Source organism: Cetorhinus maximus, chromosome 7, assembly GCF_964194155.1.
Source record: "Cetorhinus maximus chromosome 7, sCetMax3.hap1.1, whole genome shotgun sequence".
In the NCBI taxonomy this organism is placed as follows: Eukaryota; Metazoa; Chordata; class Chondrichthyes; order Lamniformes; family Cetorhinidae; genus Cetorhinus; species Cetorhinus maximus.
In genome coordinates, this window is record NC_135885.1 from 51,319,653 (window position 1) to 51,337,575 (window position 17,923).

Sequence of the window (17,923 nt, forward strand, 5' to 3'; positions counted from 1 at the left end):
GGTGAAGGAATTGCACTTGCCATTCATCATGTTTATACTTGTCCACAGATCTTTTGTGGTCTTTTGAGTGGCAATTTATAACAATCCCAAGTTCCACGGTTGGCAAATCAAAGTGGGAGTTGGGTAAAGTCAACCAGATGTGCAGCCAGGTACAACAGCAGGCAGAAAAGTTACTTAAAGAAGTTGCAGCCTTGAAAGACCCATTGAAGAAACAATATATGCCTCGGGAAAACACAAGGGGAAAAATCTTTGCTCCCATTCGGTGGGGTTGAGCGGGGGCGAGCGCAAACCCGATCGGTGCCCCTGATCGGGACCGCGCTGCCATTATACGTGGGCGGGCCAATTAAGGCCCACCCAGCGTGACGCTCGCCCAGAGGTGCAGATTGCTCCCTGTGTGGGCGGGGGGATTCCCTCAGTTGGGGCCAGCGCTCTTTCACGCATGCATATCAGTTTGATATTTAAAAACTGAAATAAAGTAATTAAAAACTTTTAAAACATGTCCCCTCATGTGACACTGCCACATGAGCTGGGACATGTCAAAGAATTATTTTAAAAATTTTTATTGAATTTTAAAACACTTCATGAAACCTCATCACACCCGTGGATGAGCTTTCATGAAAAATGAGGAGGCCGCCTGGGCTCTTCACCTGCCCGCCAACCTTAAGGTTGGACGGGCAACTCATTTAATTGCTTAAATTAGTTTTTAACAGGCCTTAGTAGGCCTTTGACAGTTAAGCAGGCGCACAGCAGACTCGGCTGCGGGCCCGCCAAACTGGAAATCTAAGTGACACGCGGTGTCGTCAGGAGCCCGCCCGACGTCACCGTGCGTCATTTTACGTGCCAGCGAGTGGGCCCCACCTCTGCTCACGGAGCGGAGAATTCAGCCCAAGAAGTTAAAAAGGAATTTGAATGGTACCTCAGAAAAAGCTGCATTGGAACTATCAGTAGTGACAAAGCAATACACTGAAGTGCAGAGTGAGAAGGCAAGAAGAAGAAAATAACCAGTTGAATGAACAGTTAATTGTACTTCAAGATCAAATTGAAAAATAGTATATAACCCTTTAGCAGTATGAAGGAATAAAGGTTACATTAAACAGCAGCATGGTGGAACAGCAGAACAAATTTGATGAGACTCTGTTAAATTACAAGAAAACTCAAGACAAAGTAATTGAGCTTCACAATGAAAAGGAAAACCTGTTGAAGGATCTTCAAATGCTACAAGATCAAAGTTTGTTCCTCTGGAAAATTACAAAGTGAAACAAAATGAATTTAATTCTGATATTGAGGGACCAGTTGATAGAGAAAACTCAGGAATGTTTTACATTCCAGGAAGAAGACAATAAGTACAAGAATGAGACAGCAGCGCTAAAGAAACTGGTTAGACATTTGGAAGAAAACTTGGAAAAAAAATACATTTCCAAAGAGATATATGAAGAAATGGAAATCAAGAACCTAGGAGAGAACCAACCCTCACATACGAAAGATGAATTTGCTAATGAAAAGTGAGAACTGATGTGCACACTGGAGTGTTGCTTATAGGAAGTAAAACACTTGACAGGGGCCTTGAAATGCTTAAATGATGAACTTTAGGAGCAAATTTTAGGAGGATAGCTCTCCAATTAAATCTTGAGGAGCTTCAAGCATCAAAAGTCTCTAGTAAGCATTGTGAAAAATGCCGACAACAGGAGAAAGAATTGCTGATGAATTGGAACAGTTGCTTGAAAGCAGGATTAACAACCAATGCTGATAAACTTCTTGAATTTTGATCCAATTTGAACAATATGAAAGTTGAGATACGCAATATGGAAGAGCAAATCCAGACTTTGAAAGCAGATAATAGAAATTCAACAAAACAGATTGACAATCTAATGAGTAAATTGAAAGAGTCCAAGGAGCAGTCAGTGACCATGGAAGAAGGATTGCAAACAGAACTGAATGCCCAGGTAAAGTTGTCAAACTTATACAAGAGTTCCACAGATAACTCTAAAACAAAGACAACTCAACTTACCAGAATAGTTGCTGAGCTGAATGAAAAGATTCATAAGTTTGATAAACAACTGAAAAAGAAGTACTCAAAAATTGGGGTAAAATTGTGAAACAAGTGGGAACAAGGGTTCCATTTTTTGAAACTTAAACTTTCACATACATCGCGACGGCCACACGATGACAGAAGAGACAAAAAAAGCAACAAGGAGACGAGCATAATGTTTGGCCCCCCACAAGAAATGAGATGGGGTAGCAACTACCAACTGGCGCAGAAGCTGAACCGATCAAGGGCGGTTCAACATGAAGAAATAGAAGAAAAGGATGAAAACATACCCAGAACAGCCTCCAAACCTACAAGATGAATCAGCAGCGACAGAGCCTGCCACTCCTCCTTCAGTAGTGTGAACAAGATAGGGAAGTGTTCTAAGGCAACCAGACCGCCTGAACCTTTGTGTAGTAATGACAGTGTAAATGTATGATAGTAATAACAATGTAAGACATAATGTAAACTATAATCACTTAAAATGCATTGGATAAAGACTTGGGGGAGGTGTAGTACACAGACAAGGGTCTGGCACATATAGGGTTAATGTGATACTAAGTACAATACCACTCATACAGTGATGTAAGAGAGCACATGACCCATACCCAGAGTCAGTCAAGCGTTGGGCAGAGCTGTGTGTGCCAGTAAGCAAAGAGACAGCTCCTACCTTGTACACTTTACTGTATATTTGTAAATAGTTCTAAGAGTCAATAAATACTTACAGTTAACCTACATGTGACTATGAAGACTTCTTCAGAGCTACTGAGCTGCAATCAACACCCTACAACAGAAGATGCAACGCTGGCACTTATCCTGCCAGATCGGAGCAGGTCATTGACCTGGTCCTGCACTGGATCCAGATTCCGCCCTAAACCCTATGGTTGCTCACCTACTCTCCGACCTCTGTCCAGGCCACCTTGGTCAAGTGGGAGGATCTTCTGATGCCATTGGCATTCCCTGATGGCCTGGAAAAGAACCTACAGTAAGGCATCGCTAAAACGTGGGGCAGCTCTCTGTCAATGCTCTGTCATGAGGAATTTGATGGGGGGGTTCTTGTGGAAAAAAACTGCAGTGTCCTGGCAGCAAAGCACAACCTTCCTGTTGAACAAGACACTCTTTAATAGGCCATCTGTAGCTGCAGCACTGTAGCTGATGACGGGTTTCACCAATGAGAAGCTTGCCCCCCCCACCGAATTGCATGTGTTTCCCGTGCACGCTATCATTTCCCACATGATTACATTTGAAATTTAAAAGTGAAAGAGTAGTAATGGCACACATTTCCAGTTACCAATGGGAACAGCATGCCATTGACAAAATTCTGCCCTCTGTTTTCCTTTATTTTTTGAATCATAATGGCACAGAAGGAGGCCATTCGGCACATCAAGTCTATGCTGGCTCTCTGTAGACCAATTGTGCCCATCCAATTTACTTTTGAAATCAGTCATTGTCTCCGCTTCCACCACTCTTGTAGGCAGCAAGTTCCAGGTCACAATTACCACTCGCTACATAAACAAGTTCTTCTTCACACCCGCCCTGAATCTCTTACCCAAAGTCTGAAATCTGTGTCCCCTAGTCTTTGTACCATCAGTTAATGGGAACAGCTTTTCTGTGTCTCCCTTATCTATACCTATCATAATCTTGTGCACTTCAATACCTCCATTTATGAAGCCCAAGATCCCATATGCTTTGCTAACTACTCTCTGAATCTCCTACACCAACAAATGTCTATGGACATGAACCCCCAGGTCCCTGCACTTTTTAGAATTGCACCTTTAAGATTATATTGCCTCTCCCTTTCCTTTCTGCCAAAGTGCATCGCCTCACAGTTCTCTGTATTAAATTCTGTTTGTCACTTGTCTTCCCATTCTGCTACCGTATCTGAGTCCTTCTGCAGTTAATTGGTATCTTCCTCACTGCCTGTCACATCTCCAAGTTTTGTATCATGGATAAATTTGCTGAGGACTCTAAGTTTTGTATCTTTTTCTTCCACAAACCGGCTACGCAACTCAACTAAGTAATAAAGAACCGGTACAGAAAATATATGGCAGAATTTAATGTTTGTGATGAGGGTGTCACTCGCCGGTTGGAGAACCGACGGGAACCCAATATTGCCTTCGTTGGTGAAGGCCCACTGGTATTAAGTGCAGTGGCCAGCGTCAGACCTACCCGTGGATTAAGGAAACTGAGGACAGGAATTCTATCCCCCTGGATTTGGCAGTCAATCAAAGGCTGGCAGCTCTACACTGCCATCAGCGCCACCGGGAGCAGTGGTAGCTGCTGGTAATGCACCTAACAGAGGCTATACTCCACAGCCTCTCGCCCAATTAAAGGCCCCCCATCTCTGAACCCACTACTCAGTGGGAGGCTGAGAGGGGTGGGCTGCATTAAATTCCATCCACACTTTTAGGCATGTATGGGGCTTCCTAAAACCTATTTTGTTAGAAGACATGTTGCCAGAATTGTCAATTACACATTCTAATATGCACATTCTAATAAAGTTATGAACAAATACACTGTCAAATGGTGCTGAAAAATGAATGTATCTGTGCTAATTAGCATGAAAAGCCATTCCAGCATATTGATTTGGAAATAAGGTATGAAGAAAAGCATTACACAATTTTATTTTATAAGTGCTCATCCTGAACATGTAGGGCTTGGCATTAATGTCAATAATATGTTTGAGTGGTTACCTAAGACATGAGCAATATGAGAATTTCTCCATCTGGTATCACACAAATTACCTGCTACTTTGTGTTGATTCAGTTAATAAACACCCAGCTTCGCCTCTGTTACTCTACTGAAATCTCTTTTGCTTGGAGCTTTAGGCCAGAATTTTCTTGTCCCATTGGCAGCAGGCATGTTTGGCGGTGTGAAGGGACAATATGGTCAGAAGGCCAAAAATCAGTTTTTTACACCGTCGTGAAACCTGTTTGCAATTGTCCGCCCGTCAATGGCAAGCCGCGGTTCACTGCCCAACATCAGGAACTTCATTTTAATGCATTTGTATCTCATCATTTTGCCTTCATGCCGGAATCATCCCTCCATGTCAAATTTACCACCCACATTAGTGTGACTTCAGAACGGCGTGATTTACGACTGCCTTTAAAAGGTGTGCACCTAGCGAGCTGAACTTCAAGGGGAACTTGGAAGTGAGTGCATACAATGTTGCGCAGCGCTCACGAGGATCACCTGTAGGACATCAAGGAAGAGGCGCCACGCATTCGGTTTGCGGGGGGCGGTGCGGTGGGTGGGGGCACAGGCCAGTTGTTTTTTCCCAGCCAGCTTTCTGTGTGGTGCTGGGGTAAGGGCTCCAGTGTGGGTGGGGCTGGAGGGTGGCGGCAAGGCAGCACATACTGAAGCATATGTAGGGGGCATTTAGTGCAAATTAGGATGATTGCAGCCTTAGTAACACACTGACATACATCAGTGTGATGAGCAACTGCCTTTTGCAATGGTGTCAGCACTTTCCATAAGCAGTGGTGCACTTCCAACAAAGGGTGGATGCACGCTGCCTGCTATATTGGATAATAAGATGCCATTTTATGCTTGTAAAATGGGCACAATAACAAGTCATTTATAGTCCGGAGTCTTATCACTAACAATCTATAATTCAATAATATGGTACAGCACTAACTTTCACTTTTGTTTCACTCAGCACCATCTTAGTTGCTGTGTTTCTTATGGTTCGGTTTTTCTTTCTCTGCCTCACAGACCATGGGTTTAAAAGATCCACGAGCCTTAGAATTGAACATTTTCCCTGATAATCCCATTTCTATTTGACTGTTCCACAAATGGATGTTTATGTATATAACTGAGGACTTTCTGGGTTATTTAGCACAATTAATTAGTTACATTGAAATCAAAAACTAAAGCTACCTTCTGGAAACCAAACATGCTGGAGTTGGCCAATCATCTTAGAACAGCAACAACAGCTTGTACTTATATAGTGCCTTTAATGTAGTAGAATGTCCCAAGGCTCTTCATAGGAAAATTATCAAACAAAATTTGACATTGAACTACATAGATATGTTTAAGGAGTATTTTAAAGGATGATGTGAGGCCAGCCAGGATTGCATTGGAATAGTCAAATCTAGAGGTAACAAGGGGTTGGGTGAGGGTTTCAGCAGCATATGAACTGAGAAAGGGAAGAGTCAGGCCATGTTGTGGCAGTGTAAATAAGCGGTCTTAGTGATGCTGTGGGTATGTGGTCATAATCTTATCTTGGAACTCAAATATGGTACCAAGGTTGCGAACAGTCTGGTTCAGCCTCAGACAGTTGTCAAAGAGAGGGATGGAGTTGGTGACAGTAACTGAAGACAGTGGCTTTGGTCTTCCCAATATTTTGTTGGGAAATTTCACTTATCCAGTACTGGATGTTGGACAAGCAATGTGACAATTTAGGGGCAGGATATGGGTGAGAAATTGGATGGGGCCAAGGATCGATCCTTGAGGGACACACAGGTAATCGTGCAGGAATGGGAAGAGAAGCCATTGCAGGTGATTCTCTGGCTACGACTGGATAGGTAAGAATGGAGCCAAGTGAGTGCTTGGCCAATGGAGAAGAAATGTTAGAGGACAACAGTGCGATCAACCTTGCCAAAGGCTGCAGAAAAGAAGGATAAGGAGGGATAGTTTACCACTGCCACAGATACATAATTTTCTGAGCTTCAATTCAAATTAATACAGAAACAATTTGGTAAATTTTCATCTTCAGTGCATAGATGCTAACCTGGTAGAGTGGGTTGCCTGCTCTTTATAAAACTTGGCCATTTTCAATCCATTGAGTGTGATATGCATATGATTGTCAGGCATTGAAATGCGCTACTAGAGACTGTATGGGAAGCAGAATCCATAGTAGAATATAAGAATCTAAGAAATAGGAGCAGGTCTAGATGATTCCACCCTTCAAGCCTGCTTCATGATTCATTAAGATCATAGCTGATCTTTTACCACTGCTACACCTTTGTGCATTATCCCAAATCCTTACATTCCCTCAGTATATTCAATAACTGAGCATCCACAGCTCTCTGGAGTAGAGAATTACAATGGTTCACAACCTTTGGTGAAGACATTTCTCCTCATCTCAGTCCTAAATGGTTGACTCTTTATTTTGAGACTGTGACCCCCTCATTTGCCAGCCTGCATTTGCCCTGTCAAGTTCCTTAAGAACTTAATGTGTTTCAATGAGATCTTCCCTCATTCATCTAAATTCTAGGCAACATAGACCTAGCCTACTGCACCTCCCTCATAGGACAAAGCCCTGCTCCCGAGAATCAGTCCAGTGAACCTTCATTGCACTCCCTCTAAGGCAGGTATATTCTTCCTTCAATCAGGAAACCAAATCGGCAGATGGTACTCCAGATGTGGTATCCAAGGCCTGAAACAACTGCAGTCAGGTTTCTTTATTATACAACAATTCCTTTGTAATAACCATTTGCTTTCCAAGTTATTTGCTGTACCTACATGTTTTTTTTTTGTGATTTGTGTACAAGGACAATCAGGTCCCTCTGAATACCAACTATTCCCAATTTAAAAATATTCTACTTTTCTATGTTTGCTACCAGGATAGATAGCTTCACATTTCACTACATTATATTCCATCTGCCAAATGTTTGTCCATTTGTTTATTTCCTTTAGCAGTCTTTTTTGTGTTCTCACAACTTATTATCTATTTAACTTTGTACTGTCAGCAAAGTTGGATGTGTTATGCTCGGTCCCCTCACCTAGACCTGATCCCTGCCAACCTGGAAATTACCCTTTATTCCTAATCTCTTTTTTTATCTGACAATCAATCCTCAATCCATGCTAATATATTACCCTGAATCCCATTAGCCCTAATTTTGTGTAGTAACTTCTTCTGTGATACCTTATTGAATGTTTTTTGAAAATTGATAAAACATTGTATCCACTTGTTTTTCTGTATCCAACCTACTAGTTACAATACCAAAACTCCAGTTTAGTTGAACACATTTTCCTTTCATAAATTCATGTTGATCCTGCCCAATCATAATGTGATTTTCTTAAGTGCCCTGTTATCACATCCCTAATGGTGGACTTGAGCATTTTCCCTACAACTGATGTCAGGCTAACTGCCCTGTAGTTCCCTGTTTTCCCTATCCTTCCTTTCTTGAATAGCAGGGTTATGTTTGCTACCTTCTGATCCACTATTCTCGAATCTAGGGAACTCTGGAAGATCGAAACCAATGTATCCACTATCTCTGTAGTCAGCTGGTTTGAAAGCCTAGGACGTAGACGATCTGATCTGGGGATGTGTTGTTACTTATTCCCATTAATTTTTCCAGTACTATTTTTTATTAATACTAATTTCCATAAGTTCTTCATTTTTGCTAGACTTTTGGATTCCCTCTATTTCCCAATTGGTTTCTTTGGGCCTACTACAGTGAAGACAGATATAAAATATTTCTTTAACGTCTCTGCCATTTCATCATTCCCCATTAAAATTTCCTGCCTCTATCTCTAAAGCACCCACATTTACTTCCACTAATTTCTTCCTTTTTACATACCAATAAAAGCTTTTGCAATCTGCTTTTATGTCTCTGGCTAATTTACTCTCATGTCCTATTTACTCCTTCTTTATCAATTTCTTGGTTATCCTTTGCGTAATTTTAAAATACTTCCAATCCTCAAGCTAACTACTCTTACTGACAACATTATAAGCCTCTTTCTTTAATCTAAGATTAATTTAACATCTCTTATTAGCCATAGTTGGACCACTTTTTTCTGTTAAGAGAATGTAGATAATTGATACACAATTCTCATTGTGTGTGAATTTCAGTGCTGGTGCGATGCCAGGTACACCTCAAAATGGGTTGATTGAATCAAATATTATGTTCCTTTGGTTGTTTGCAATAGGTAGAGTACTGACCGTATTGAACTAGAGCGTGCTTGCAAAACTCAAAACAAAACATCTACTGTTAGATGTGATTGGGCAGCACTTGCTGAACAATACTGAGTGTGCTCATAGCTACACTAACAACCAATTCAAGATAATGAGTCAAACTCGTAGGGTAGCTAGAAGTGACAAATATTCATATGTAAGGACCCGTTCTCTGCAAACAAAAGAAATGTGTTAAGGCTTGAGCCTTTTTTGAATTACCCAGGAGCTTTAGGAGCCTATAGTTCCCCATTGCTTTCTGCATGGCAACACCTCAGCTAATCAGACTTGCCAAAAATCAGCACTCTTTTCTCCTGTAGTAAAAATTGTTGTGATCATTTGAAATTTGGCATTTTTGCATTTGTCCTGATGAGTGCAAGATGAAAAGCTTCAGCAACATTTCTCTCTTTCCAGTAATGTTCAAGGAATGTATATTCATTGCAAATTATGTATCAGTTATTTAAATGTTTGCCATTGCTTATTCACTATCATATGTTCTAATATATTTTTCCCATTCCACGTTAGTCCACATGCCACTCATAACTATACAGTTTGCTTTGTTAAGATTTAGGACCCCAGTTTTGGATTTATCTGAATTATTCTCAAACTCAATATACATTTCTTTCAAATGTGATCACTTTTTCCAGAAGGCTCTTTCTCATTGCACAATACTAGATCTAAGATATTCTGTTTCCTAATTGGTTCCTTGACATACTGATACTCTATCCTACATTACAACCACTGTTAGGGGGTTAGGGGGCCTATAATCTATTCCCACAAATGTTTTCTAAGCCTTGTAGTTTCTTAGCTCTACCCTAACTGATTCTACATCTTGATTTTATAAACTAAGTCCCTTTCTCTCTATTGTCTTTACCCCATCCTTTATTATCAGGGAAACTCCTTCAGTTTTTCCATTTTGTCTATCACATCTAGAAGTCATGTATCCAGGAATCTTTAATTTACAACCTTGGTCTTTCTGTCACCACATCTCTATAATGGATATTAGGTCAAATCTATTAATTTCTATCTTTGCTATTAATGCATCTATTTCATTGCAAACGCTTTGGGCATTCAAATATCGTGCTTTTAGCTTTAACTTTGTTCTATTTCTCTCTGATATTACCCTATTCCCTAATGCCTGTTTATCTTTATTAAGCTCTCTTTCCCTTCGTCACACAGTCTGCTTATTTTTACCCAAAATACTACTCTGCTCTACAGCCTTGACATTACTCTTACTGTTTTCAAATTGACTCATTCCTGCATCCTCTCACCGCCTTTGTTAATTTAAAGCCCTACCTACTGCCCAAGTTGTTCAATTCAGCAATTCACTGGTTCCAGCCAATGTTCTCTTTAAAATTTAGCTTTTGTGCATGGCCAGTTTTTCAATGCCTGATACCTTCAAATTTTTTTTTGGTGTGGCTGCTCATAAGCAATATTTAACATGGAACAGGACTCACATGGCTCCTACCAGGCTGTTGCATGACTGGGCATGTGCCAGTTCAAAGGAACATTGGTCCCAGCCCGGAGTAAGTGGAACTCGTCATAGAGGAACAACTCCCTCTTTCCCTTTTTGCCCAATATTGGTGCCAGTGTCTCATGAATCAGAAACCCTGCCTCCCAAACCACTCTTTCAGCCACATATTTAGCTTTCTAATCTGTTTTTTCCTATGCCAATTTGCACTTGTCATTGAGTGATAGAGTCATTGAGTTATACAGCACAGAAACAGGCCCTTCGGTCCATCGTGTCCGTGCCAGCTTTCAAGCACCTATCTACTCTAATCCCATTTTCCAGCACTTGGTTCGTAGTCCTGTATGCTATGGTGTTTCAAGTGCTCACCTAAATACTTCTTAAATGTTGTGAGGGTTCCTGCTTCTGCCACCCCCTCAGGTAGTGTTTTCCAGATTCCAACCACCCGCTGGGTGAAAATATTTTTCCTCAAATCCCCGCTAAACCTCCTGCCCCTTACCTTAAATCTATGCATCCTGGTTATTGATACCTCCACTAAGGGGAAAAGTTTCTTCCTATCTCCCCTATCTATGCTCCTCATAATTTTGTATATCTCTATCAGGTCCCCCCTCAACTTTCTCTGCTCTAAGGAAAACAACCTTAGCCTATCCAGTCTCTCTTAATAGCTGAGACGTTCCATCCCAGGCAACATCCTGCTGAATCTCCTCTGTACTCTCTCCAGTGCAATCACCCCCTTCCTATAGTGTGGCAACCAGAACCGCACACAGTACTCCAGCTGTGTCCTAACTAGCGTTTTATACAGCTTCAACACAACCTCCCTGCTCTTATATTCTATGCCTCGGCTAATAAAGTCAAGTATCCCTTATGCCTTCTTAACCACCTTATCTACCTGTGCTGCTGCCTTCAGGACATGTACACCAATGTCCCTCTGATTCTCTGTACTTCCTAGGGTCCTACCATTCATTGTGTATTCCCTTGCCATGTTAGTACTCCCAAAATGCATCACCTCGCACTTCTCAGGATTAAATTCCATTTGCCACTGCTCTGCCCATCTTACCAACCATCTATATCGTCCTGTAATCTAAGGCTTTCTTCCTCGCTATTTACGATGCCACCAATTTTCATGCCATCTGCAAATGTACTGATCATACCTCCTATATTCACATCTAAATCATTAATGTACACTACAAACAGCAAGGGTCCCAGCACCGATCCCTGTGATACATCACTCGTCACAGGCTTCCAATCGCAAAAACAACCTTCGGCCATCACCCTCTGCCTCCTGCCACTAAGCCAATTTTGAATCCAAATTTGCCAAACTGCCCTGGATCCCATGGGCTCTTACCTTCTTGACCATTCTCCCATGCGGGACCTTGTCAAAAGCCTTACTGAAGTCTATGTAGACTACATCAACTACACTACCCTCATCTACACAACTAGTCACCACCTTGAAAAATTCAGTCAAATTTGTTAGACATGATCTCCCCCTGGCAAAGCCATGCTCACTATCCCTGATTAATCCCTGCCTCTCCAAGTGGAGATTAATCCTGTCCCTCAGAATTTTTTCCAATAGTTTCCCTACCACTGAACTTTGACTCATTGGCCTGTAATTACCTGGTTTATCCCTACTACCCTTCTTGAATAATGATACCACATTCGCTGTCCTCCAGTCCTCTGCCACTTTTCCTGTGGCCAGAGAGGATTTGAAAATTAATGTCAAAGCCCCTGCAATCTCCTCCCTTGCCTCACATAGCAGCCTGGGATACATCTCATCTGGGCCTGGGAATTTATCCACTTTTAAGTCCGCTAAAACCGTTAATACCTCCTCCCTTTCAATGCTAGTTTGTTCAAATATATCACAGTCTCCCTCCCTGATTTCTACACCTACATCATTCTTCTCCAAAATGAACACAGAAGAAAAGTAATCATTCAAAATCTCACCTACGGTTCCACACACAGATTGCCACTTTGGTCCCTAATGGGCCCTACTCTTTCCCTGGTTATCCTCTTGCCCTTAATATATTTATAAAATACCTTGGGATTTTCCTTTACCTTGCCCGCCAGTGTTTTTTCATGCCCCCTCTTTGCTCTCCTAATTACTTTTTAAAGTACCCCCCCCTACACTTTATATACTCCTCTAGGGCTTCTGCTGTTTTCAGCCCTCTATATCTGCCATAAGCCTCCTTTTTTTACCTTATCCAATCAAACCCCTTGTCATCCAGGGTTCCCTGGACTTGTTGGTCCTACCCTTCACCTTTATGGGAACATGTTGGCCCTGAACTCTCACTATTTCCTTTTTGAATGACTCCCACTGCTCTGATGTGGACTTTCCTACAAGTAGCTGCTCCCAGTCCACCTTGGCCAGATCCTGCCTTATCATATTGAAATTGGCCTTCCCGCAATCTGGGACTTTTATTTCCGGTCCATCTTTGTCCTTTTCCGTAACTACCTTAAATCTTAGAGTTATAGTCACTATCCCTGAAATGCTCCCCCACTGACACGTCTACCACTTGCCTGGATTCATTCCCTAAGATTAGGTCCAGTACCGCCCCTTCTGTTGTAGGATTTTCTACGCGCTGGCTCAAAGAGTTCTCCTGGATGCACTTTAAGAATTCCGCCCCCTCTAAGCTCTTCACATTAAGACTACCCCAGTTAATATTGGGGAAGTTGAAATCCCCTACTATTATTACCCTTTTATTTTTACACTTCTCTGAGATATGCCTACATACCGCTTCTCTATCTCCCTCCTGACTGTTTGGAGGCCTATAGTACACTCCCAGCAAAGTGATTGCCCCTTTTTGTTTTTAAGTTCTACCCATATGACCTCATTTGAGTAACCTTCTAAGATACCACCACTCCTTACTGCAATAATTGACTCCTTGATCAATAGTGCAATGCTACCTCCTGTTATACACACTGCCTGCCGCCCCCCCCCCCACGGTCACGCCTGTAGGTTCTATACCCTGGACTATTGAGCTTGCCAGTCCTGCCCTTCCTTCAACCATGTCTCTGTGATAGCAACAATATCATATCCCCATGTGTTAATCAACACCCTCAATTCATCTGCCTTACTTGTAAGACTCCTTGCATTAAAATAGATGCAATCCAGCCTTCCATTATTCCTTTGTGCCTTAACAGGTTAATATTTGCTCTGCCTTCTAGATTAACTTAATTTCTCTTCTATATTTGATTGTGCATCACCCCCTATTGTACCTCCACTCTATATCCCATCCCTCTGCCAAATTAGTTTAACCCCACCACCCCCAACAGCACTAGCAAACCTCCCCGCAAGGATGTTGGTCCCATTCTGGTTCAGGTGCAACCCGTCCGACTTGTACAGGCCCCTCCTTCACCAGAAACAGACCCAGTGATCCAGGAAATTAAAGCCCTCCCTCCTGCACCATCTCTTCAGCCACACAGTCATCCTCTTTATCCTCCGATTCCTATACTCTCTAGCACATGGCACAGTGAGTAATCCAGAGATTAGAACCTTTGAGGTCCTGCTTTTTAATGTGCTACCTAGCTCCCTAAATTCTTGTTGCAGGACCTCATCCCTCTTTTTACCTATGTCATTGGTACAAATGTGAACCTCAACCTCGGACTGTTCGCCCTCCGCTTTCAGGATGCCCTGCAGCCATTCTGTGACATCCTTGACCCTGACACCAGGGGAGGCAACACACCATCCTGGAGTCACATCTACAGCCGCAGAAGCATCTGTCTGCACCCCTCTATTGAGTCTCCTACCATTATTGCTCTTGCATTCTTACTCCTCCCCTCTTGTGCAGCCAAGCCACCCACAGTGCTGTGAACTTGGCTCTGGCTGCACTCTCCAGAGGAACCTTAACTCAAGAGACTGAACAAGATTATACAGAGGGCATTTTTAAGAGCTAGACCGCCCCAATCACTGGAAACATCCTTCCTGCATCACATATAAGGGCACCTTATACAAGGTCACCTTGTAAGAGCAGCAGATTTCCTTTCCTAAAGGGAGAAATCAGTGAACCAGATGGTTACATGTCAACATTAGACTCTTTAATTCCAGATAATTTATGCCATGATGGGATTTGAACCTAGGTCCACAGAGTTCCCTGGGTCTCTGGATTACCAGTCCAGTGACAATACCACTATGCCACATCCTCCCTTGATGTCATTGGTATCTAGAAATCTATCGACCTCTGCTTTGAACATACTCAATGGCTGATTCTCCACAGCCCTCTGGGGTAGAGAATTCCAAAGATTCACCACTTCTGACTGAAGAAATTCCTCCTCATCTCGGTCCCAAATGGCCTACCACTTATTCTGAGACTGTGTCCCATGGTTCTAAATTGCCCCAATCATTGGAAACATCCTTCCTGCATCCATCTTGTCAAGCCCTGTAAGAATTTTGTACACTTCAGTGAAATCACCTCTCATTCTTCTAAACTCTAGAGAATACAGGCCCAGTCTCCTCAATCTTTCCCCATAGAACAATCCTACCACCCCAGGTATTAGTCTGGTGAACCTTTGTTGCACTCCCTCAACAATACAATTACCAAAGCATTAACATTGCCACCCTGGATTTCCTCTCCTTCCGATTTCTCCAACTGCTGCTTCCCACCAATTTCATGCAAGAGACTGAATAAGATTATACAGATGAATTCTGGGCATCAAAATCTCCCAGGATGGATGCTGCCAAAGATAAGAGAGTTTGCCACCTGTCTCTCATCCCACATTAAAATCCTGACTTGATTGTTCAGTTTAACAGATGTACAAATTATCCAATGTGATGGAGTATTATCTTTACGGCTGATACGGATTAGCACATGACAAAAAAATCATACTGGACTCACAGTAAATGGCATTTTACTAAATGTAAGATTAGCAACAATCAGATTTCATAAACAAGCTTTTGTGAATCTGACCTATAGTCTTATACTATCTGAAACCTGTTATGTAAATATATTAAATGTTTGCTAGGTTGGCATATCACATAAGCTACCAAACAATGATTTTTTAAAGTTTCTTCATGCACATCGATAGGCCAATGAAAATCTTCAGGTAAATTTAGGTTCCAATGCTCAGCCACAGAACTAATCCCACGTTCACATCATGATGATCAATTCAAGGGATTTCCCGAGGTTGGATCTAACTTGCCGTGCCTGATGAGCTCATGGACTTGATGGTGTTTGTGCTCATCAAAGAGAACATAAAATTTCATGTGTCATCCTTCCTTAAAGAGCTGCAGGCAACATTTAAAGGGATGCTGCCACTTAAAGATGAATGGTGATTTAAATTATTTCAGATTTCTCAAAAGCTTCAAATAGTTAAAATGTATTTTCCAGAAATGGTTGTGGGATCAAATAGTTGCCAAAAACCAAAGGAAAATAAAAAAAAGGGGATGGGAAATGGAGTCTCTGAATAACTGATGAAGTGATGGAGACCCCCCGAATATCTGTGTTAATGACCAGTAAAGTAGAAGTGTGTGACATGAGATGGGTGTGAAGGGGTTTATGGTGTTTGGTACTCCAAAGACACTGGCTGGAAGATAACATAGTAACATGCTTGGCAGGATGCGCTGTTAGACTCAACCCTGTGTACAAACAATCTTTTTCTTGCTGTCTGTCCATGAGCAAAGGTGTTTTAATTTTTGAAGTAGGCTGTGGTGTGTTTCCCTCTGTTTATTAAGTCAATTTTAAACTTACTCACAGCAAACTCTCTTTAGGGTTAAATCAGAAGTATTGATAATTCATACGTACAAACCTGAGGGATGGTCATTGCAACTACATGCACACACATAAGCACACAAGATGGAGATAGGAAAGAAAGAGTTTTACAACTAGGAATAACTTAAAACAAAAAGAAACCAAAGATATGGATATTAATTCACATGAATGTTAGAGTCTAGTGAGGGTTCCTTCATGTAGGAGTTAAAATTCAGGCGGGTTCAGCTAGCTGAAAGCATGAGTTGTAGAATTCCTTTAAAGTTGGTGATGATGCAGCAAGATGAGGTTGGTATACAGAAACTTGGTCTGCTCTCCAGGTGATGGCAGGAATCTTCCAGAGCACCAGGTTTGGAGGAGGTTTAGACATGAGGCAGGCTTTGTTGTCGGCCTGGAGTCTTGCTTTGATGTTTACAGGCTGAATGTTAAACAGCAGACTGATTTGGGAGTCCAGGAATGTGACATTAAAATTTTCCAAAGGAGATTAGATCATGTAGTGTTGCCATTGATAAGTCAGTTTCGGGTTAACAATCAGTTTTGATGTCGCTGATCAAAATCCATTGTTTGCCTTAAGAGATAGATGGTGGCTATTAGCACCTCCACAGGCATAATGAATTTAGATGTCTCTCTCTTTGAGTGGAATCGTCTCAGATTTGCACTAAGTGTGGTAGCAGGGATGAAAAAGGACATTTTACCCGACATCCAAAATGGCAAATTTTCACGCCATATTGTCCCCTTCCCGTCTCATAAATTATGCAGTCATTATGCATTAGATTGCTGGTGGGTGGCCTCTGATTTGCTCGCCATGCCATTACCTTGCCGCTTCCTCATGCCAGGCGCCATACTTAAACTGCAGCCGTGCACACAGTTCTCAATGCTTGCAGCCCAAGACACCTCCAGTGAAGACATAGCCCCAAAAGCCAAGAAAAGTGCAGCCCCCTGATAGAGTGATGCATCACTGGGACGCCTTCTGGACGCTGTGGAGGCCCTTCACGATGTCCTCTACACACAATCTGGCCTGTCTGGAGGCCTGTCATGAAAATATAATAATTTTCATAATATTATTGTGATTTATTGTAAAGATAGGTTAATAGTGGGGTTTGGATTCATTTCTCTGTGTGAGGTTGTGTATGTGGGGATTTTAATTGAATTGCAGACAGGTAGTCTGGAGCTTTTCAGTTATCAGAAGAGAAGCTAGGTTTGAAATGCTAAATACGTAAACATGGCTGAAGTTTTAGAATGTGAGGTATGAAGAACATTCGCATTTTTGGATAAACCAGGGTAGTGAATTTCAAAGAGATGGTAAGGTGTTACACCTAGCCATAACAGGCTAAGCCAAACAGTGTTTATTTTTCCCAAAGATTACTGATAATATGAGTACTATGGAAGATTTATAATATGGAAAAAGTTAAGTTGCAAGGACATATTGGGACAACGGAATTTATATTAAAAAGGGAGAAACCTGTATAAAGGAGATGATGTTACATATAAAGAGAGGGCATTCTAAGATCTAACAAGTGTGAAAAGACTCCAGCTTCTATGCATCAAGCTGCTGTCTACAAGAACTGAAGATATAAAAACTCATGGTGAATATCCCTGTCCAGGATATTGTGTGCTTTGCCTGGGTCTGTTGAAATCTATCTTGTTGCGCTGTTGCCTTAATGGATGTGTCACTGGGAGCTAAGTTAATTAGGGGATTTAGGATCTATTATAGTAGTAACTTGTAGACCTATGTATCTGCTTAAAATCTTTTATTCTATTAATAAATGTTTAATTTAGTTTTTTTTAAAAACTTCTAAGACGCGGTGGACTTGTTGCTATTGAATTCAAGG